Source organism: Diceros bicornis, chromosome X, assembly GCF_020826845.1.
Source record: "Diceros bicornis minor isolate mBicDic1 chromosome X, mDicBic1.mat.cur, whole genome shotgun sequence".
Lineage (NCBI taxonomy): Eukaryota > Metazoa > Chordata > Mammalia > Perissodactyla > Rhinocerotidae > Diceros > Diceros bicornis.
In genome coordinates this window covers 97,140,848-97,165,945 of record NC_080781.1, presented here as the reverse complement: position 1 = coordinate 97,165,945, position 25,098 = coordinate 97,140,848, and the positions used below count along the sequence as shown (strand labels likewise).

The 25,098-nt window shown below is 38.2% G+C and overlaps 1 long non-coding RNA gene and 1 pseudogene across 1 annotated transcript; both read left to right on the top strand.

Moving 5' to 3' along the window:
* Nucleotides 1-2,471: 2,471 nt before the first annotated feature.
* Nucleotides 2,472-3,715, top strand: LOC131400332 (macrophage migration inhibitory factor-like; annotated as a pseudogene).
* Nucleotides 3,716-4,010: 295 nt separating this feature from the next.
* LOC131401288 (uncharacterized) lies at nucleotides 4,011-23,380 on the top strand. Its single transcript, XR_009217629.1, has 3 exons — nucleotides 4,011-4,760; nucleotides 16,470-16,573; nucleotides 21,438-23,380. It is a non-coding gene; the product is annotated as an uncharacterized LOC131401288 (long non-coding RNA).
* The last annotated feature ends 1,718 nt before the right edge of the window (nucleotides 23,381-25,098 follow it).

Genomic DNA, 25,098 nt, shown 5'->3' with positions numbered 1-25,098 from the left:
AGGGAGGATATTTTAAAAAAATGGTAGAGACTTGAGACTGTTCATATGCTGATGGGGAAAAAGCTAGGAGAAAGAGAAGATGAAGATGTAGAAGAGAGAGGACATGGCTGATACATGAGGTTTTTGAGAAGGGAAGGGATGAAATCCAAAACTCCAGTGGATCGTAGAGGGGCTGATCTTGGACAGGGTCCAAGGGTAGTGGGACACTTTAGCCTCTAAAATAGGAGATGTCTTCCCTTCTCTGGATCCTTAAAAATGTCAAGGTTTCCCATGTACTGGACCTGGGAGAATGTAGGAAAGTTAGTTGGACAGTAATGGATCTCCTAAGAATTGATTGACTGAGGCACCTCCTCTGGCTTATTCACTTAACCCAGACCAAGAAGTGACTGGAATTCACACCCTTAGTTCTATTTTTCCTCTGTTAACTAAGAGGTGATTCTGTCTACTGAGAATGTTGGGAGCAGGAATAGGTTATCAGGCTTAAGGGTAGTGATGAAGATTTGGAAGAGTTATTGTGAGAAATGAGAGCAGGAACTGACTAAATTTTTGTGGGCAGTTTTCTAGGCAGTATTATTACGTCAAAAACCACAAAAATGGTATGGCACCAGTCATCATACCTGTGATATTTCCTTTATAAGTGCTTAGAAGCTGTGGCATAAGATAGAGAAGACAATCCTTGGGTGGATTCAAAGCTATGTCTTGGGGGCAAGGTTTGATGAGAATATTGATTAAAGAGGTTGAAGAGATTGATTATAAGATGTAGACTAAACAAGGAAATGGGAAGCCATGCTAGGAGAAAAGTAGATCAAGGAGGTCTTGATAAGGCTGAAGAGTTGGTGCAGTGGGAATAAGAGTGAGAATGAGCTAGAGAGAAGGTAGTAAAGGTCATTGTTTCAAGGGTAAAGAATTCTAGGTGATCACAAAGTTCAAGGTATGACCATGGAAGGGGGTCATTGGAGATAAGATGATTAAGGGAATGAGAGGCTGGGGTGTTGGATGAGGAAAAATGTGGAACTTGAAATCACTTAAGATAATGGAAAAGCTTGAGGGTGGAAAAGAATTAATTGAGGTGCCATATCCGTCAATGAATGTGAAGGAGTGAAGAGGGTTCAGTAGCTGACACTGCAAGAAGGCTGTGACGTGCCTTACAGAGAGAATCCATGCATTAGATAAGCTTCATTCAGGCATGAGTTACAGTGCTGTTGGCTGTGAGTTCAATTTGTTGAATCAGCAATACGGTACACCCAGAGAAAGGAAGAGGAAATTTGCTGATCTATATGCGATGTCACTCCAGAAAGCACTAAAGTAACATCTATGGTGTGTGATGAAGCTATGGAAAAGCAGCTCAATTTATGGATTCATGAGTTGACAACCAAATTTTAAAAAGTGTAGTGGACAACATTGTTGTGGGGCTGAGCACCGAAGAAATTTAAGGTCATGTTACCCAGGATCAGGAAAATGTTAAACCCTACTCAGCTAGTGTTTTATTATAAAGAAATACTGCATATAATTCATTATTTTAAGAAATATAAAATAAGATGTCTTTAAACAGAAACACAAGGGAAACAAGGTTATATATTGATTGGTTGACGGGAACGTGACCAGGGGCTTGCAGAAACGTCACCCTGTATTTCCACTAGCAGCAATGGCTCAGTATTTGCTAATTCACTGCTTGTGATGACTTTATTGAGCATAACTACCACATATAATGAGAATTGACGTGTGTGTGTGTGTGTATGTTTTGTATGTATGTGTATGTTTTGGAGTATTTTAATGCAAATTGCAGACATCCTTAACATTTCCTTTATAAATATTTCACTATGTATCTCCAGCACATTAGTTTTCTGAGTGTGGTCTGAGGACCCTGGGGACACCTGACACCTGAGACCCTTTCAAAGTGTCTGGGAAATCCTCCTTTATCCAGCTACATATCTCCCTAAGGTTGGATTTTCTTCATATACTTCAGCTAAAACAGCCACACATACAACCACAGCTATCTCACTATGCAGAAACAAATATGAACATCTAGCTGTCTTGTATTAAGGCAGACATTAAAGAGATTTTCAAAAATAGAAAACATTTCTAAATTATTTTTTGTTTTGGAAAATACAGTTATTTTAATAAAATATGTTATTTATGTTAATAGGTAGTGGGTTTAGTGTTATTTTAAATGAATTAATAAATATTTTTATTCAGTTTTGATTTCCAATACAGTAAATATTGATAGATCTATAACCTACATAAGCAAACTCTCTTTTGGGTCTAAAAAATATTAATACTTTTTTACCATGTGCATGTAATTTTATTTTAAAATATATCATATAAATAACTGTCAGCATTTTGAAAAGAAACACTAGTGCACCTCCTTTGAGCACATGTTTGCAAAACTTGTCAAAAGGAGGAATTTTTTTTTTTTGGTCTTTTAAAATTTTTTTCCAGCTGTATTGAGATATTATAGACATATTAACCTATGTAACTTTAAGGTGTATGATGTGATGATTTGATGCACGGATATGCTGCAAAATGCTAAAAAGGAGGAGGAATTGTTCAACTACTCCAGGGGCCGCAGCCGGCCTGGAGGTGTCACCTGGTGGCTGTTGCGTAGCTCAGGTTTCTGGGCTGTGGCCCCTGGGCTATGCACAACCGCGCGCATACGTTGATTCCTGTGCCCCGGTACCCGCCGTTACTCCACCATCATGCCGATGTTGATGGTGGACACCAACATGCCCCATGCCTCTGTGCAGGACGAGCTCCTCTGCGACCTCACCCAGCAGCTGGCGCAGGACACAGGCAGGCCGGCACAGGCCATCGCGGTGCGTGTGGTCCGGACCAGCTCCCGGCCTTCGGAGGCTTGAACGAGCTGGGCGCGCTCAGCAGCCTGCACAGCATTGGCAAGATCTGAGGTGCTCAGACCGCTCCTTCAGCAAGGTGCTGTGTAGCCGGCTGGCCAAGTGCCTGCGCGTCGGCCCGGAAAGGATCTACATCAAATACTACAACATAAATTCGGCCAACATGAACTGAAACGGCTCTACCTTCACCAGAGGGCCGCGCCACACCGACCCAACTGCGCCAGGCCCCACCGCCTGCGGTATTCTGCTTGCCTCGCGCCCAGCAACCCCCACCTCCCTGTTGGGAGAAATGAATGGTTTAGAGACTAAAAAAAAAAAAAAAAGGAAAAAAAGAAAAAAAACACAAAAAATAAACTACTCCAGCTATGCATGGAAAGTAACTAACACAGAACAATTCTAGGCATTAAATTCACAAAGGCTACTTTTTGCAAATTTGGATCCCACACCAGCTTTATATTTTTTAACTTTTTATTTTTAAATTATTATACTCACAGGAAGTTGCAAAGGCAGTACATACAGGCCTATGTATCTGTCACCAAGCTTCCCCCAATGGTGGTATCTTATGTAATTGAAACACAATATCAAATCCTAGAAATTAATGTTGGTACAATATTGTTAACTGGACTACAGACCTTTTTCGGTTTTCATCATTTTTACATGCATTCATTTGTGTGTGTGTGTAGTTCTAGGCAATTTTATCCCATGTATGCATTCGTGTAACCATCACTAGAGTTAAGATATAAAACTGTTCAGTCATCTCAAAAGTGCTCCCTTGTGCTAGCCCTTAATATTTGCACCCCTCTGCCAGTCGTTGTACCCTGACAATGATTAATCTGTTCTCAATCTCTATAGTTTTGGCATTTTGAGAATGTTATGTAAAGGGAATCCTACACTACGTAACCTTTTGGAAACTGACTTTTTCACTTAGCGAAATGCCCTTGAGGTCCATCTTGGTTGCTGTGTGTATCAATAGTTTGTTCCTTTTTTTATTGCTGAGTAGTATGTCATTAGATGGATGTACCAGAGTTTGTTTATTCAATCACTAATTGAAAGACATATGGGTTATTTCTTGGTTTTGCTATTATGAATAAAGCTGCTATGAATATTCACAGGCAGGTTTTTGTGTGAAAATGTTTTCATTTCTCTGGGATAAATGCCCAAGAGTGTACTTGCGAGGTCATGCAGTAAGTGCATGTTTAGTTTTATAAGAAACTGCCAGAATTGTTTCCAGACCCTTACCATTTTACGTTCCCACCAACAATGTATTAAAAATCCCATTTCCCACATCTTTGACAACATTTGGCATTACTCTTCTATATTTTAGCCCTTCTAGTCGGTGTACAGTGGTAGCTTACTGTGGTTTTAATTTGTCTTTCCCTAATGGCTAATGATGTCGAACATGTGTTCATGTGCAGCTTTGCCGTCTGTATATCCTCTCTGGTGAAATTCTGTTCACGTCTTTTGCTCATTTTCTAATTGGATCATTTGTTTATTACTGTTAAATTCTGAGAGTTCTTTATATATTCTAGATACCAATTCTTTGTTGGATATGTGGATTGTAAGTATTTTCTCCCAGTCTGTAGCCTGTCTTTTCATCCTCTTAATGGGGTCTGTTATAGAACGAGGTTTTAATTTTGGTGAAGTCCAATTATAATGGTTTTTCTGGTATGAGAGAAGTCAGGATGGTGGCGTAGGCAGGCTCTGAACTCACCTCCTCCCGCAGACACAGCCAATTTACAACTACTCGTGGAAAAATTACCCCTGAGACAGAACTGAAAACTGGATAAGAGGAACTCCTGCAACAAAGGACAATCCTAATTGAGGTGGAAGAGGCAGAAACTCCCTTCTGGAGAGAAAAAACACTGCCTTCACAAGCCGCCAGCTTCATGACCACCCGGGAGCAGGCCAAAGGTATGCAGCCTCCCTGGAGTGGTGGGGCCCTGAGCCGGGGAGCACCCCCGCTGTAGGCATTTTGTGGACCCAGCACAATCGAGACCAGTGGCATAATATCTGACTTTGCCTACTACTAAAACATTGGGGAGTACCCCCAGAAAACCTGGTTCACAAAGAAATTAAAACCGGCTCTTAAAGGGCCCGTGTGCAAAGTCACCTGTTTCAGAAAGCATCCTAAAATCACCAGAAAGAAAGGTGCATAGTGCTTTGGTGAAAAGAGACTCACCTGATAGGCCCTGAGGGCATCTCGGTGAGAGGAGAGACCTCTACAGGGACTGGGACATTGGCGGCGGCCATTGTTGTGGCCTGGTGTGGGCGTGCTGGCACAGACGCCATTGGAGTTCTCCCTGGGGCCTGCTAGCCCAGGTCTGCCCCACCCACTAGAGCACCGATTTAATCCAGCTCAGCCAGGGCAGGCAGCCCACCCTAGAGACTGGCCCCACCCAACAACAAACCCTGAGGCAACTTATGGGCCTGCATAGATTGGTGACTGGATTCTCTGCAGCCTGGCAACTGAGCCGACTTCAGTGGGGCAGGGCATGCACAAGGAGTGGGTGGAGAGTGTGGGGCGGTGGTGGAGTGTGTGGGGCTCCCGCTGTGGAGAGACTGGGTGCACTTCGGGAGGTCGGGGCACACACACGGGGCAGAACTGTGTTGACTATGTGTGTGGACCTGTGGGCGGCAGGGCTTGTCAGCTGCAGAAGAACTGTGCTTCTCAAAGACCCACATGGGGGTTTGCCCCACCTTCCAAAGTCTGAAACAATTGGGTGCTCCTGTGCCTGAGGCCAGCCCCACCCAGCTGCAATCCTCAGAGAGCTGACAAGAGACCTAAAGGCTGGAGGCTTATAGCAATTGTAAGCCCCTGAGGCTAACAACCTGCCACGCTGGGGGCCTACTCACTTAAGAGAAATACTGCAAAACAAATGTGGTATTAGAACTTGCAGCCAACTGAGCTGGGGCTCCCCACACCTGATAAAGAGACTGAAGGGCCCACAACAACTACCAATAGCTGAGCATTACAACAGCTGACCAGGAGCATAACTTGGCCAACCTGGACGCATACAGGGAGAGCAAACAGGCCACAACAGAAGGACACACATAGCCCACATAGGGGTCACCCCTGGAACATTGAGAACTGAGGGAAGCACACTGCGGGACTCGTAAGGCATCACTTGTATAAGGTCACCTATCCAAGAGTAGGAGACATAGCTGACCTACCTAATATGTAGACACAAGCACAGGGAAAGAGGCAAAATGAGGAGGCAAAGGAATACATTTCAAGTAAGGGAACAGGACAAAACCCCAGAAAAGGAACTAAGTGAAACAGAAACGAGCCACCTACCTGACAGGGAGTTCAAACTAAGAGTGTTAAGGATGCTCACTGATGTGGGGAGAAGAATATATGAACTCAGTGAGAATGTCAACAAAGAAATGGAAGATATAAAAAAGAACCAATCAGAAATGAAGAATACGATACTGGAAATGAAAAATTCGCTAGAGGGACTCAAAAGCAGAGTAGAGGATACAGAAGAATGGATCTGCGAGCTGGATGAAAGACTAGAAGAAATTACCCAAGCTGAACAGGTAAAAGAGAAAAGAATTAAAAAGAGTGAGGACAGTCTAAGGGACCTCTGGGACAACATCAAGCGCACTAACATCCGTGTTATAGGTGTCCCGGAAGGAGAAGAGCGAGACAAAGGGGCAGAGAATCTATTTCAAGAAATAATAGATGAAAACTTCCCTAACCTAAGGAAGGAAACAGACATCCAGGTACAGGAAGCACAGAGAGCCCCAAACAAGATAAACCCAAAGAGGCCCACAACAAGTCCATCATAATCACAATGTCTAGAATTAAAGATAAAGAGAGAATCCTAAAAGCTGCTAGAGAAAGACAAGTTACACACAAAGGAAACCCCATAAGGCTATCAGCTGACTTCTCAGCAGAAACCTTACAGGCTAGAAGAGAGTGGCATGAAATATTTAAAGTGCTAAAAGGAAAAAACTTACAGCCAAGAATACTCTACCCAGCAAGATTATTATTGAAAATGCAAGGAGAGATCAAAAATTTCCCAGACAAGCAAAAATTAAAGGAGTTTGTCACCAAGAAACCACTGCTACAAGAAATGTTAAAGGAACTGATTTAAGGGGAAAAGAGAAGACCACAAATAGGAAAAATTATCTATTTCCATGATAAGAACATAATGGATACAAATGCACAAAAAAGAGGTTAGATATGATATCAAAAACATAAAATGAGGGAGGAGGGGAGTTAAAGAGTAGAGCTTTCAGACAGAGGTCAAACTAAAGAGACCATCAATTCTGTATAGAAGGAGAAAGGAACAGAGAAGGACTACTGAAACACTGAGAAAAAAAGTTAAAAAATGGCAGTAAGTACATACTTATCAATAGCTACTTTAAACGTCAATAGACTAAATGCCCCAATTAAAAGGCATAGGGTGGCTGATTGGATAAAACACCAAGACCCATATATATGCTGCATACAAGAGAAACACTTCAGACCTAAAGACACTCACAAACTTAAAGTGAAGGGATGGAAAAAGATACTCCACGCAAATGGCAATGAAAAGAAAGCTGGGGTAGCAGTACTCATATCAGACAAAATAGACTTTAAAACAAAAACTGTAAAAAGAGACAAGGGCATTACATAATGATCAAGGGAACAATCCAACAAGAGGATATAATACTTGTAAATATCTACACACCCAATGTAGGTGCACCTAAATATATAAAGCAATTATTAACAGACATAAAAAGAGAAATAGACAGTAACACAATAATAGTAGGGGACTTTAACACTCCACTTACACCAATGGATAGATCATCCAAACAAAAGATCAATAAGGAAACATTGGCCTTAAACGACACACTAGAACAGATGGACCTAGTAGATATATACAGAGCATTCTGTCCTAAAACCAAAGAATACACATTCTTTTCAAATGCACATGGAACATTCTCCAGGATTGATCACATATTAGGCCACAAAACGAGTCTCCATAAATTTAAGAAGATTGAAATAATACCAAGCATCTTTTCTGACCACAACAGTATGGAACTTGAAATCAACTATAGGAAGAAAATCAGAAAAGCCACAAATACGTGGAGATTAAACAAAATGCTACTGAACAACGACTAGGTCAATGAAGAAATCAAAGAAGAAATCAAAAAATACTTGGAGACAAATGAAAATGAAAATACGACATGCCAGAATTTATGGGATACAGCAAAAGTGGTTCTAAGAGGAAAGTTTATAGCAATACAGGCCTATGTCAACAAACAAGAAAAATCTCAAATAAACAATCTAACAGTGCACCTAAAGGAACTGGAAAAAGAAGAAAAAATAAAGCCCCAAATCAGTAGAAGAAGGGAAATAATAAAAATCAGAGCAGAAATAAATGAAATAGAGACTAAAAAAACAATGGAAAAAATTAATAAAACCAAGAGCTGGTTCTTTGAAAAGATCAACAAAATTGACAAACCTTTAGCTAGACTCACCAAGAAAAAAAGAGAGAAGGCACAAATAAGTGAAATCAGAAACGAAAGAGGAGAAGTTACAACAGACACCTCAGAAATACAAAAGATTATAAGAGAATACTATGAAAAGCTATATGCCAAGCAATTCGACAATCTGGAAGAAATGGATAAATTCTGAGAATCATACAACCTTCTAAAACTGGATCAAGAAGAAGTAGAGAATTTCAATAGACAAATCACCAGTAAGGAGATTGAAACAGTAATCACAAACCTCCCCAAAAATAAAAGTCCAGGACCAGACGGCTTCCCTGGTGAATTCTACCAAACATTCAAAGAAGACTTAAGACCTATCCTTCTCAAACTCTTCCAAAAAATTGAGAAGTGGGGGAAGCTCCCTAACTCATTCTACGAAGCCGATATTACCCTGATACCAAAACCAGACAAGGACAACACAAAAAAAGAAAATTACAGGCCAATATCACTGATGAACATCGATGCAAAAATCCTCAACAAAATACTAGCAAATCGAATACAACAATACGTTAAAAAGATTATACACCATGATCAAGTGGGATTTATTCCAGGTATGCAGGGATGTTTCAACATAGGCAAATCAATCACCGTAATACAGAACATTAATAAAATGAAGAATAAAAATTACATGATTATCTCAATAGATGCAGAGAAAGCATTTGACAAGATACAGCATCCATTTATGATAAAAACCCTGAATAAAATGGGGATAGAAGGAAAGTACCTAAACATAATAAAGGCCATATATGACAAACCTACAGCTAATATCATCCTCAATAGTGAAAAACTGAAAGCTGTCCCTCTAAGAACAGGAACCAGACAAGGATGCCCACTGTCACCACTCCTATTTAACATAGTACTTGAAGTCCTAGCCAGAGCAATTAGGCAAGAGAAAGAAATAAAAGGGATCTAAATTGGAAAGAAAGAAGTGAAACTGTCACTATTTGCAGATGACATGATTTTGTATATAGAAAACCCTGAAGAATCCACCAGAAAACATTTAGAAGTAATAAACGAATATGGTAAAGTTGCAGGATACAAAATCAACATACAAAAATCAGTTGCATTTCTATACACTAACAACGAAGTAGCAGAAAGAGAAATTAAGAATACCATCCCATTTACAATTGCAACAAAAAGGATAAAATACCCAGGAATAAACTTAACCAAAGAGGTGAAAGATCTGTACACCGAAAACTATAAAACATTGCTGAAAGAAATTGAAGAAGACACAAAGAAATGGAAAGATATTCCATGCTCTTGGATTGGAAGAATTAACATAGTTCAGATGTCCATACTTCCTAAAGCAATCTATAGATTCAGTGCAATCCCTATCAAAGTTCCAACAACATTTTTCACAGAAATAGATCAAAGAACCCTAAAATTTATATGGAACAACAAAAGACCCCGAATAGCTAAAGGAATCCTGAGAAAAAAGAACAAAGCCGGAGGTATCACACTCCCTGATTTCAAAATATACTAGAAAGCTATAGTAACCAAAACAGCATGGTGCTGGCACAAAAACAGACACACAGATCAATGGAATAGAATTAAAAGCCTAGAAATAAACCCACACATCTGTGGACAGCTAATCTTTGACAAAGGAGCCAAGAACATACAATGGAGAAAAGAAAGTCTCTTCAACAAATGGTGTTGGGAAAACTGGATAGCCACATGCAAAAAAATGAAAGTAGGCCCTTACCTTACACCATACACAAAAATTAACTCCAAATGGATTAAAGACTTGAATGTAAGACCTGAAACTATGAAACTTCTAGAAGAAAACATAGGCAGTACGCTCTTCCACATCGGTCTTAGCAACATATTTTCAAGCACCATGTCTGACTGGGCAAGAGAAACAATAGAAAAAATAAACATATGGGACTACATCAAACTAAAAAGCTTCTGCACAGCAAAGGAAACCATCAACAAAATGAAAAGACAACCTAACAATTGGGAGAAGATATTTGCAAATCATACATCTGATAAGGGGTTAATCTCTAAAATATATAAAGAACTCATGCATCTCAACAACTAAAAAACTACCAACCCAATTAAAAAATGGGCAAAAGACATGAACAGTCATTTCTCCAAAGAAGATATACAGATGGCCAACAGACACATGAAAGGATGTTGAAAATCATTAACTATCAGGGAAATACAAATCAAAACTACAATGAGATATCACCTCACTCCCGTCAGAATGGCTATAATTAACAAGACAGGAAATAACGTATTGGAGAGGATGTGGAGGGAAGGGAACTCTCATATACTGCTGGTGGAAGTGCAAAGTGGTGCAGCCACTATGGAAAACAGTATGGAGATTCCTCAAAAAATCAAGGATAGAACTACCATATGATCCAGCTATTCCACTGTTGGGTATTTATCCAAAGAACTTGAAAACACCAATGCATAAAGATACATGCACCCCTCTGTTCATTGCAGCGTTATTCACAATAGCCAAGACTTGGAAACAACCTAAGTGCCCATCAAGGGACGAATGAATAAAGAAGATTTGGTATATATACACAATGGAATACTACTCAGCCATAAGAAATGATGAAATCCAGCCATTTGTGACAACATGGATGGACATTGAGGGTATTACGCAAAGTGAAATAAGTCAGAGGGAGAAGGTCAAATACTGTATGATTTCCTTCATTAAGTAGTAGATAATAACAACAATAAACAAACACATAGGGACAGAGATTGGATTGGTGGTTACCAGAGGGGAAGGGGGAGGGAGGAGGGCGAAAGGGATAATTCGGCACATGTGTGTGGTGATGGGTTGTAATTAGTATTTGGGTGGTGAACATGATGTAATCTATGCAGAAATAGAAGTATAATGATGTACACCTGAAATTTATACAATGTTATAAACCAATGTTACTGCAATAAACAAAAAATTAAAAAAAATGTTTTTCTTTTATGGATGTCATGTTTTTTGGTCACTTGTCTAAGAACTTTTTGGCAAGATCTGGGTCCCAAAGTTTTTCTCTTATGTTTTCTGCTAAAAGTTTCATAGTTTTACATTTTACACTTAAGTCCATGATTCGTTTTCAGTTAATTTTTGCATCTGCTGTCAGGTTCAGGTTGAAGTTCATTTTTTTCTCTATGAATGTTCAATTTTTCAAGTACCATTTTTTGAAAAAGCTATTGAACTATTGAATTTTTCTTTCACACTTTTGTCAAAAATCAGTGTTTGTTTCTGGGTTCTCTATTTGTCTCCTCTGATCGTGTCTATTATTCAATTTACTGTAACTACATAATAAGTCTTATCATTGGATAGAGTGATTCTCCCCAGTTTATCCTTCTTTTTCAAAATTGTTTTAGCTGTCATAGTTACTTTGCTTTTCCTCATAAATTTTAGAATAAGCTTTTATGTATCTATGAAAAATCTTGCTGAGATTTTGATAGTAATTGTGTTAAACCTATAGATCACTTTGGGGAGAATTGACATCTTTACTATACTGAGTCTTCCAATCAATGAACACTGCATGTCTCTCCATTCATCTAGATCTTTGCTTGCTCGTTTTCATCACTGTTTTACAAAAAGGGATATACCTATGAAATGAGAGGGCAGGTAGATTCCCAGTGGCTTCATCTTGCTCTGTGAACTCTGCAGCCTCAGTCCCCTCATTTGTGGTGACAGCTCCATTATAAGGTCATTGTGAAGATTTAGAGATGCTACAGGTCTGAGTCCTGCCTCTGCCATGTTTACTTTCCTCCTTAATGTTCCTCTCTTTAGCTTTTGGGCCTCTCGAGTCCTCATCTGTGAACCCACATGCAATAATAGTGGGATTGACTTCCTAGGGGTTGTTGTGAGGAGATGCTGTGAGAATTCGAGTAAAGCACTGCGGAGACTGCCCGACACCTTAGGGTCACCATAAGCAGTAGCTGTATGAATATTATTATATGAATGTAGTGAGGCAAAACTGTAATTTCTTCCTTTCACTGAGAGTGACTGTTGATAGAAATCAAGGAGCTAGTCCAAAGACCTGCCAGCACAAGGCAGGTAGCAGGATCTTGCTGAAGGTTTGGGACAGTGGAGGAAGTTCATCCCAACATAGAAGACAACATGAAAGAGGATTTCAGAACCAAGTGCCTGCTATGACCCAACTTTTATAGAAAAAGAACAAAAACATGTATGTTGGTGTTTGTGTAAAAGCAGATCTGAAAGAACACACACCAGACTGGACTGTGGGGAGATGGGGGGACTTTCACTTTTACTTTGTCCTCTTCTGTGTTTGAAAGCTGTTTCATTATTAACATGAGCATAGGCTACACTAAACAATGTAAAATAATTTTTTGAAAAGGCCAACCAATAAAAAATTAACCAATCAGCAAATTACACAAAAGAGTCTCAGGCCAGTTTCACTCAAACTTTTCCATTCAGCCTCCTGTCTGGCCCTTGGGCTTTCTCACCTTCTTGGCTTAGCAGCTCCCATCCTCCAGAGTTCCTTCTGCAGTTATCCTTCTGCAGAGGTTTCCCTGCTATCTTCCTCTAGGCCCGGGGCCATCCCAGCTGGGTCCACAGAACCTCACTCGCCTCCCCAGCTAGGCAAGCATCCCTGCAGGTGTGTTCCTAACCCAAAGACAGTTCCTGTTTGGAGAGGGATTACTGGGTTAGCTCTTAAAAGATTTTATTCTCTCCCCCCTTCACATGCGTAAAGTAAGCTAAGGCTACTGAGTTTAATGAAATTGCCATGAAGAGGCTAAGAGGGAGGGCTTAGGTAATCCATCTTCAAGGCTGTTCAGAGTTTGGAGAGAAGCATTTGGTGCAATTATGATGGTATTCTATGGCACAGCACTTACAATGCACCAGGCACTCTTTAAAGACTTTGCAAATGTTCACTCACTTAATTCTCACCACAACTATATGAGGGACTGCCTGTTATTATTCCATTTTACCAAGGAAGAAGCTGAAGCACAGAGAGGTTAACTACCTTGCCCAATTGCACACACCTTCTAAGGGAAGGAGGCAGAGTTTCAGGAATGCCCAAATCATGTTCCTCATCTCCTTATCCAACTGCCCAACCCCTCCACAGGCAACCTGACTGGCCACTTATACACAAAATACAGTATTCAGATTGGAATCACAGTATCACTTCTTGAAGAGCTCAGCTAGTGCCCAAAGAGCTCAACCAGTGCCCGACTCCCAAAAGCTGGATTGAGGAACAGGGCTTAGTTGGCACAGTGTAGTAAAATGTCCTGTTTGAAACTAATTAATTTGTGATTACCTTCTTTTTCATCAATATGTTATTGAGGGTAATTGTATCCTCATAAAAGAAGGATTTAGGGTAGCCAAACAAAGAAGGGAGTGATGTAGTCTTACTCCAGAAAAAGTGACTGAGATTAGCCTTTTTTTATTTGAGTACCTCAAGATGTGGTATTCAGCTAGGGTGAAGGTAAAGTGGTTGGGGCTGTGGATCTGGAAGTTTAAAGAAGCCTGTGTTCATCTTGAGATTAAATTCTGCCATTGGTCTTCAGCCAGAGAAGTGCCTACATCTGCTGGAAATGGATAATAAAACATGTAGAACTGGATGATAATGAAAAATCTGCTTTTCAGCCAATCTTGTAGAATGCACCTCAGACAGTACTTAAAAGCAAATTTAAAACCAAAGTGCATATATTTAAAATGAAGAAAGACTGAAAATATATGCAGCAGATGTCCAATATAATAATTTAGGTAAGGTAGAAGGGAGGATGTAATAAAGATAAGAGTAGAAATCAAATGAAGTGGAAAAAAAAAAAAACAATAGAAAAGTCAGCTAAACCAAAAGTAAATTTGTCCAAAAGACTAGTAAACAAACCTCTGGAAAAATTGATCCAGAATAAAGAGAAATGCACAAATTAAAAAAAAATGAATGTGTTCTAAATGCCACTGAATTGTACACTTTAAAATGGTTAAAATGGTGAATTTTATGTTATATGAATTTTACTCCAATAAAAAATATTTGGAATGAAAAGGGAGATATAACTATGTTTAGAGTACAGAAGAATCATACCATTTTATATGTCTAGTAATTGCTTTAAAATACTCCATTAAAAACGTGTGGGGATTACAGATGAAACAAGATATGCAGAATGTTGATAATTCTTGAAGCTGGGTGATGGGAACATGGGGGTTCAGTATACTGTTCTCTGTACTTTTGTGTGGGTGAAAATTTCCATTAAAAAAGTTAAAAAACAAACTCTCAAATCATTTGAAAATTTAAGTAACTTGGTGATTTCTTGGAGCTGAACTGACCTTTAAATATTACATATTAAAGTCTCTAGTAATGCAGAGTTAAAGAGTATTACAGGCACATTAAGAAATGAGGAAAGGCCCTGAATGTGAGCCACTGCTACCAAAGTAGATCATGCCGTGGGCCACTTTCCCCTCTGGTTCCTGTGGAACATAGTCCTTCATTCAGCAACTCTACTTCTAGGAATGTATCCTCCGGAAATATTTGGTCACATGTACAAACGTGTATGTGAATGAGGATGCTCTTTCAGCAGGTTTATAACAGTGAAACATTGGAAACAAGAATATATGAGACTGGTTCAATAAATAATGGTTATAAGCAAATAATTGGATATAATGCAGGTATGAAAAATAATCTGTTTTAACACCTGGGACATCAGTTTCCTCGTTTGTACATGGAGAAAGCTGAAGGACGATAGAAAAAAGAGGTTGCACTCCTCAACTAGTTTTATGAGGCCACCAAATCTGTGATACCATAAGTTGACAAATACATTATGAGAAAGGAAAATTACAGCCTAATATCTCTTACAGACAGAGATACGAAAATCCTAAACAAAATATCAGCAAATTGAATCCAGCAATGTATAACGATTATAATAAATCAGGACCAAACTGGGTTTATTCCAGAAATGCTTGATTGGTTTATTGTTAGAAAACCAAACAATGCAATTTCATATATTAAGAGACAAAAAGAAAAAAATATATGATTGTCTTAATAGATACAAAGCGTTCCATAAAATTAAATATCCATTGAAGATTTTTAAAACTTTTAGTAAATTAGGGATGGAAGGAAACATCTTTAATCTGATAAATGATGTGCCAAAAACCTGTAGCCATACTTAATGCTGAATTGTTAAAAGTGGTCCTATTGAGTTCAGGAATAAGACAAGGATGTCCTCCCTCACCACTTCTTGTACTCTAGGTCCTAGACAGTGCAGTAAGGCAAGAAAAAGAAATGAGATGCACATAGATTGGAAAAGAGAAAATAAAACTGTTACTATTTGCAGATGATATGCATGTGTATGCAGAAAATCCTAAAGAAGCTACAGATAAAAATTTACAGTTGAGAGATTAGCAAAATCAATATATAAAATCAATATCAAAAGATCAATTATATTTCTATATACCATCAGCAAGCACTTAGAAAATGAAATTGAAACAAATATTACATTTGCAATAGCATACAAAATCAAGTACCTTGAACTAAATTTAAATAAAAGATATGTAAAACCTTAAGCGAAACTTATAAAGCTTTATTGACAATACCAAGTGTTTGTGAGGATGTGGAGCAACAGGAACTCTTAAACACTGAGGGAGGAAGTGGTACCTGGTATGACTTTGGTAGATAGTTTGGTACTATCTAGTATTTTGGCCACCCTAAAATGTGTCTCTTTGGCTTTATTATTTTTAAGAACAAAAGACTCTGAAAGGAACTTTGACCTTCCTCCTATCTGCCTAAAAGAATTCAAGATAGAAGGCCTGTCCTGGGACTGGCCATCACCATAGATAACTCCGGGTATGGTAGGCTGGGAGGATCTTTGCCAAGCCCATTTTTATCAAAGTTCTCAGTCAGGTCACATTGTCTATAGATGGCCCCGCAAACATTTGTTTATCAAACATTTGCTTTTCTATCTCCATGTAAATTGCCTTCCTCCCCTTTGAAGTCCCAAACCACTACCCCCAACATCCTCCTTTGTCTTTAGCTGAAGATGGTATTTAAGGTGGTGGCTTCAGCCGTTCTGGCTGAGTTACTCAGTTTTCCTGGGTTTCTCCCATGTATATGTGTTATTAAACTTTGTTTGATTTTCTCCTGTTATTCTGTCTCATGTCAATTTGATTCTTAGAGCAGCCACAAGGACCTAGAGGGTAGAGTAATTGTTTTCCTCCCCTAGAGTTTGGTGACTTGGATGGGATAAAACTTTACTGGCTGGACGCTACTCACTCCTGGGCTATTGCAGATGAGAGATCCTGGACCCCTGACAAGAGCTGCCAGGAGGTAAGAGTTCTTACCATGTCAGTCTCCCAGATATCTACCTGCAGAGTCCAGTGGAAGTGTGAGTGGTGAGTTTTTTTTCCTTGTTTAAATTTAGATTACCAAGAGAAAATATTGGTGAAGCTAGTTTCTTGGACTCAGCAACTCTGGGAAATTTGGTTTGAATACTCTTGGTTTATTGATCCTTGTCCTCCCAGAGACGGTCACTATTTTTCCTTGTCTGTGTCTTGAGAGCTTGGCTTTTTTGACCTTTTTGGTCTCCACCATCTGGAGGATGCATGTACCGGCGTGCATCTTGGCACCCAGTTGAATAGACTGAGGTTCTAAGACTCACTCTCTTTGTCCAGTTGTATCAGCTCTCAGGGGAGTTTGTCATAGGAGGTCTCAATTGCTTTCATAAGGGGACTTGATCGTCTCAAACTTCATTGCTTGTTGCCCATGCAACGAAGGCCTTTGCTTTCTTAGACTATTTTTGGGAGTGAACTTTCTGGATCTTGTGAAGGCTGCTGCTTTTGCACTCTCTTTTGGGGGTGCCTCTTGCATCCATGGTAAGCCATAAAAGGCTTATTGGTTTGAGTCCCTGTTAAGATCCTACTCATCAATGGCTAGATGATGGATCATTTAAATTGGAAAAATGTCTAAATTGGAAACATTTTTAGAGAGCTCTCATCATAATTTTTTTATTGGTACCTATGAAAAGACCAAATTAAAAAGGAAATGCAAAGAAACAATGACTAGCCTTAAGAACTTAAATTTGGGGTCTACTGAAATCCAGTTGGTGGGACCCTGACTCAGGCTACAATTAGATTGAAAAAAAACCCATAAAGGTGTAAAGATTGATAGGATTATAAAGGTTGGAATGTTTGAGATAATATTACATAAAGAGGTTATATCAACTTTGCCTAAGTGTTTTGTTGAAAATGGTTGTTATGTTTGGCTGGGAATGCTTCCCCTACCCAATATTATAAGACTGAGACTTGTTGATGAAGTCCTAATAGAAGCTATGATTAGAGGTATAAGAGTTGATGGAATTCAGATGAAATTTTGTAGAAAAATTGATATATTTATGGGCCTTATGTGAAGTGATTGCATCTCTTTTGCATGATTGTATTATAAATTGTATTGTGGGGATAGACATTGTGTCTCACTGGGGGAAATGTTCCCCTAGTATTGATATTGTAAGACAGCACATGAATCTGCCCTTCAGACAATGTTAATTAAACATACTAAAGGAAGTCAATAGGGTTGCCTGAGCCCACAGAATATGAGATAAAAACTAGAGGCTAATATCGGGTGCTAATAAAAATGATAATAAAGCCCTTCTGCCAAGGTAAATTGGTCTATGGTTAAATTGTACACTTAGAAAGCGGGCCTTTGTTAAATGCTTTGTGCACACTTTTAAAGGTGTGGTACATTGTTCTAAAGTTTTAAAACAATAGCTGTGGAATCTTTGTGTATGTGTGTCTATATATATGTCATATATGTGTGATATTTTACCTCCAGATGGTATAATTTCAAAGAGAGCTCTGTTTAACTGGCTTACAGTAAGCAGTTATATAAATTATTTCTAAAGGTAATAGAAACTAACCCAAATGTTTTTGAAGTTAACATGATATAAAATAATCTTTGGTAAATGAAAGCTTGTTTAAGTTTGTTGGTTTGATTAAAATAGGCATGTCCTCAGACTTATCAGCATTGGATATGATGCAGATGTGCAGCCTGGGTTTACTAGTCAATTAAGCTCGTGTTATCCCTGTTACAAATTTGTCAGCAAAATAACTTAAAATGATAAGCTAGTCTTGTCTAATGTCTTATGAATTTTCATGAGTGGTAATCAAAACATAATTGTGGAGAGCAAATGATTTAGATACAAGTGAGATAAGAGTTTATAAACTTTTAACAATAATTATAGTTTATGGCATGTGTACTTAAAATAGATTCCAAAATCTCTTTGGCAACTGGAAACCTTGAAGTGTTGCTAGGTTAAAGTAAGTAATAGAAAATTCATTGAATATTTAGATCATTTCCAAATAAGATAAAATATTAGATGTTAATTACTAAATATAGGTTTATCTACTTTTGGCTTCTTAATGAAGAGAAACTAAAAGATGTTTAGGTCTATTAGTAAACGTCTTGTATTTTATTAAAATATTGTACTATGAAGTAGCATGTTTCTAGAAATTACAAAAAATATATATAAACTTGCCAAGCTACAGAATGCTAATGTAAAAGACAGTTCATGTTTGTTTACTTCTTAGTTTTTACTTAAAAATTAAGGTTTCTAAGGGTTAAAAATCAATATATGTGATTAAAGGTATGAAAAATTAATAAGGAAAACATGTTAGTATTCAAGAAACACAAGATGTATGTTTTCAGTAAAAAAAAGGTATAAAAATAGAGATATTTTTGTTTGTTAAAAAGGTTATAAAAGGGTTGTAAAAGAAAAACTCTTAAGAGTTTTTTACATGGTCAAATTGGCTAAGATTGAAATGAATTTAACTAAGCAAATGAGTTTTAATATCAAAAGTAAGCTGGTTCAAAATTAGAATTTGTTTTTTTTCCCTCTCAAAAGGATAATTTTCTTAAACTTTTATTCTGCTCTTGATAAAGAGATTATGAAAAGTTTTTCTTTGAGTAGTCTACCAGAAAAGTAGGGATTTTATGTTTTATGAGAATAAATTTCCTGTATGGTTTTTTATCAGGTCTTTGATCACAGGCGCTAAGGTTTTTCTTACAGCTATTTAATTTTCTGCATTTGCCTGAAAATCTTTGTCACCATGGTTAAATGGATAACTAAACATTGTTTCATGGGGACCTATGATATTATGTGGGTAAATGTTATTGATATAAGTGTTTTAAAAATTATATAACATTCCTAAAATTCTGATCTGTCCTGGTTATCAATCATAATTCTAGGTATTATCTTAAAGTGTTATATGTCACATAAATAACCGCATTTCTTTGTCAATTGCCATTTTAAAGTCTTTTGTCCTTTACAGACAGTTACTGTTTTACTCTGATGCTTTTGCAAATATGTTTCATCTTCAGAGGGATTCATGGAAAGGACTCTGACACTTACTCTAGAATACAGATTTCTTTTTTATTTTATTTTTTTAATTGAGGTAACATTGGTTTATAACATTATATAACTTTCAGGTATACATCATTATATTTCAATTTCTGTGTAGATTACATTATGTTCACCACCCAAAGACTAATTACAGTCCATCACCATACACATGTGCTGAATCACCCTTTTGTCCTCCTTCCTCCCCCCTTCCCCTCTAGTAACCACCAATCCAATCTCTGTCTCTGTGTTTGCTTGTTGTTGTTTTTATCTTCCATTTATGAGTGAGACCAAATGGTATTTGACTTTCTCCTTCTGAATTGTTTCACATAGCATAATACCTCAAGGTCCATCTATGTTGTCGCAAATGGCCAGATGTCATCCTTTTTATGGCTGAGTAGTATTCCATTGTATATATATACCACATCTTCCTTATCCATTCATCCCTTGATAGGTACCTAGGTTGCTTCCAAGTCTTGGCTATTGTGAATGATGCTGCAATGAACATGGGGTGCGTATATCTTTACATATTTGTGTTTTCATGTTCTTTGGATAAATACCCAGCAGTGGAACAGCTGGATCGTATGGTAGCTCTATTCTTAATTTTTGGAGGAATCTCCATACTGTCTTCCACAGTGGCTGCATCAGTTTGCACTCCCACCAGCAGTGTATGAGAGTTCCCTTCTCTCCACATCCTCTCCAACACTTGTTATTTCTTGTCTTCTTAATTGTAGCCATAGAATACAGATTTCTGAAAAACTTTCAGATCATAAAACTGAACTGGGTAAGAAATTACAGAACTCTCACGGAGAAACTGATAACTTCATGAAACTGCTGATAGGAGATTGAGATCAAGTTTAATGTTTTTTTTTTTCAAATTTAAGGCAACCTTTTTCTCTTTTCTCTTAAGCTATGATTTGTAACAATTTGGTAAATTATACTTTTGTAAGCAGAATTGAAACATTTATCTTTTTTTCCCTACCTGATCCCTCCAGAATTGGGAAACTCTTAATGAGTGAATATTCTTATTTTCAAGGCAATGTAGTTATTTGCATAAGTTCAATAAGAATCTGTTCTCCTTATGACAGGACACAATTGGAAACATTGGTTATATTACCAAGGCTTTGACTGGAATGTCACATTTGAGAAAAACATACATAGATTTGGATATTACCAAAATAGCTTTAAGGGACAAAGATTGACTTTATGAAACAAATAAAGCCACTTGGAAATATTGGCCTGGTACTTTGATTGCAGTGTTCCCAGCAACCTTACCAGGTGAGTAAAGAAGCTCACTTTCCTGGCAGGTGCAAGAACCTCAGGATATTTTGGGGACCTTGAGGAGAGAGGAATTCACCCAAATCTATAGGTATTGCAGGCGAGTCTGATGACAAGTCCTTGGCTTAACTTTCCTGGCCTCAAGAGGCCTATAAAGTTCAATCTGAGATTCCTTATGAAAAGTTCCAGCAAAGTGGATTTAAAATAGCCTATATGATCAATTGCTATCTTATGTAAATAATTGGGCCAATTTTAATGAACATAGACTTATTTTGCAAACCAATTAGTCTTAATTTGGCTATCTTTGGTAAAAATGAGGGTGATTTTAAAGAGAAAAATTATGTTTCAGTAGAAACTATAATACACAATTATAGATATTAGATTCTAGTTCTGCTAATTGTCGTTAAGGTTTTTGTTTTCTACCTGTAAACTGGACTGGATCCTGAATTCTAGTCTCCTGAAATATCTGGCTATGAGTCTCCAAACTAATGTTTTCCATTTTTTTCCATCGTTTTCATTTAGAATAATTGAGAAATGAAACCACCCTTGTTCCTGAAGCCCTGCAAACTGAAGCTGGAGAACTTGATATAAACTTAAGAGAGATCAGCATGATAGCATGCCTGTTGCTATGTAAGCCACTCAAAAGATACCTGAATCCCCGATGACATCATCAGAGACATTTCAAACTGCCAAAGATGCTTCGACCCTGACATCTAGAAATCTTCTTGACTGACTGTCCCCAGGACTCAGAAACTGGTTTATAATTTGCTCCAACCATTAATGTTGTTTTTCTTTTTGTTTCCATAGAAATGCTTCTTATTAAATACCTGATTGCTTGCTTACACAGCATAGGTCTAACTTTGGGAGCCTACCTGCATCACCATCTGAAATGAATTTAACTGGACTGATCTATTATCAAGACTAAGAGACGTGTTCAGTGAGATGGAACAATCTACCAACTCAGCTTCTGGACTGTAAAACTTCTTAAAGTTTCAAAAGCGGGACTGTGGGGGATCAGAATTAGCCACCCCAAAATGTGCCTCTTTGGCTTTATTATTTTTAAGAACAAAAGACATTGAAAGAAACTTTGACTTTCCCCCTAATTGCCTAAAACAATTCAAGATAGAAGGCCTGTCTGGAACTGGCCATCACCATAGATAATTCTGAGTATGGTGGGCTGGGAGGATCCTTGCCAAGCCCATTTTTATCAAAGTTCTCTCCCAGTTCACATTGTCTATAGATGGCCCAGCAAACATTTGTTTATCAAACATTTGCTTTTCCATCTCCATGTGAATTGCCTTCCTCCCCTTTGAAGTCCCAAACCACTACCCACAACATCCTCCTTTGTCTTTAGCTGAAGATGGTATTTAAAGTGGTGGCTTCAGCCATTTTGGCGAGTTACTCAGTTTTCCTGGGTTTCTCTCATGTATATGTGTTATTAAAGTTTGTTTGATTTTCTCCTGTTATTCTGTCTCATGGCAATTTAATTCTTAGACCAGCTAGAAGGACCTAGAAGGTAGAGGAATAGTTCTTCCTCCCCTTCAGTTGAAAATACACATACTTTTTGAGCCAGCAGTTCCACTTCTATTTATTTACCCTGTGTGTGCACATGTGCACCAGGAGACCAGAAAAAAGATGTTCATAGCAACATTTTTCATAATTGCCACAAACTGGAAACAACCCAAATGTCCATCAACAGTAGAATGGATAAATAATTTCTCATAATTTCATAGACTAGAATGCTGTAGCGCAACACTGAAAATGATGAACTAATGCTACTACATCAAGGATGAATCTCAGAAACATAATTGTAAGGGAAATGAGCCTGATACAGAAGGATACATGCATTATAGTTCTGTTTAGGGCCGGCCCCGTGGCTTAGCAGTTAAGTGCGCACGCTCTGCTGCTGGTGGCCCGGGTTCGGATCCCAGGCGCACACCGACGCACCTCTTCTCCAGCCATGCTGAGGCCGCGTCCCACGTACAGCAACTAGAAGGATGTGCAGCTATGACATACAACTATCTACTGGGGCTTTGGGGGAAAAAATAAATAAAAATTATAGTTCTGTTTAAAGTTTGAAAACAATAGTGTTTGGAGATTCATATTTGAGTGGTAAATCTCTAATGAAAAGCAAGAAAGTAATAGCCATATAGTCATGACAGTGGTTTCCTTTAGGGGAGAGGAAAGAAGTTGTGATTGGGCAGGGGCTCACAGGGATTTTGGAAGTTCTGGCAGTGTTCTATTTCTTGATCTTTGTGGTGGTTTCCTTTATTATAACTTGTTAATTTGTATATTTACATTTTATGCATTTTCTGTTTTTTTTCCCTTACATAAGAATGTTTTAGAACCTTGAGATAATATTAGGATCTCTCTCACAGTTTATTGTGACAATGAAATGAAACCATGTAGAGCTCTTAGAATATGCCTGGCACTTTGTAAGAACTTAATAAATGTTAACTATCCAAACACAATAAAAGTTTGCTGTTATTATTGTTCTTCTTATCTGTTGCCAGTATTTCTCAGCTTGCTGTTTGTCTTTTATTTCTGTTAGTGCTATCTTCTGAGTTATTGGTCTTTCCTTTATAATTTATTTCATCACTCTTAACCATAGAAAGTTTTCTCCAATCCAGAGAGTTAATAAATATTTATTTTCTTGCAGTTTTAAAAGGGGTTGATTTGAACCTTTGATTCTTTTTATTTCTTTCATAACAACAAAATATATTATTAAATAATTAGTACACACTTGTGTAAAATCTACATTTATTTCTCAAATTGATCTGGAATTCATATTTGGTGTCATGAGAGAAAGTAAATTGATCTTTTTTCCAATCGGATGAAGTCCCCCTAGCAGTGCTTAATTGAACAATTACTCCATTCTCCACTGACTTCTGCTGCTGTCTCCTCTTACATATGTTGAATTCACAACTATTTGCACCTAAAGCATAGACAGGAAACAAGTGTTAAATGGAATGTGATAATAGGACTGAATGGGGGGTGGTGGTTTCTAGGCAGCAGGATGGGTAGCTGCAACCCAGAGGGAAAGAAAAAGAAAGGTAGAAAGGCCTCTTTTCTGTCAAAGAAGTTTTCCTTAAAGATTCCATCCTTGTGTGTGACACACAAGCCACTTGCTCTCATGACTTTCGGCTGATCACTTCATGAGTGTAGACCTCAGTCTCCTCCTGTGTCTAGTGCAGATACGATAGCACCTACATCACAGGATGCTGTGCACAGGAGAGCTAACCCGAGTAAGGAGCACCGGCTTTGGAGTCAGTCAGCCAGGTGTCTCATCCCTGGCTCCACCACTAAAGAGCTGCGTGACCCAAGGTAATTTCCCAACTTTCTAGCCTATTTCCTCATCTGAAATATGTGGCAATTAATAGTAATTAAATTAATATTAATAGAAAATTAGAAAGAGAAAGTAATAGCGATTTTATGGGGTTGCTATGAGCATTAAAGAGCTACTGCATTTAAAGGGCTTAGCATAAGGGTGCCTGACACATACTAAGCTTTTGGTAAACCCCAGTTGTGGAGATTTTAATTTTGATCGCTGTTATTGAAGGATCAGGAAGAGAAAGAAGATTCAGCAAAGGAGACTGAACAGTAGGCACCAAAAGGTCTGGAAGAGGGAAACTATGAGACAGGGGGGTCATGGAAACCAAGGGAAAATAGTATCTAGGAGGGAGATGGTGCAAAAGAAGGTCATTCAAATGCTGCTTTCTCCTGACAAAAGACTCATTTAATCTCTTGGCGACTAATGAGAATGAAGGGTGAAAGGAAGGGAAAAACTCATAATCTTAAATGAAAGCTGTCAGACAAAATTCTCTAAAAGCCTTCTTTCAGCTAACTCCCTTATTCTGATCTGAATGCCCAGGTCTCCCATGTCTTCCCAATAGGGAAAATACCTATTTCCTGAATAAAGGAAAAGCCAGTGTTACACAAAGTGAAATAAAGTATCAGGTTTGCATCATTTTGCTGAAATAAAAATTTAGACAATTTCAAGTTTACACAACAGAGAAGAGGATGGGAGAGGGCAGAAAAGGGGATGAATCACAGAACAGGTTTTCAAAACAGGGACTTGTACTGAATCCCCAAGCAAACTCCAGTTAAAAGGAGGGTGGTGGTAGGTGTAGCGTTTACTTATTTTTTTTTTTTTGCTCTACCTGGTCCCAGAAAGAAATTATGA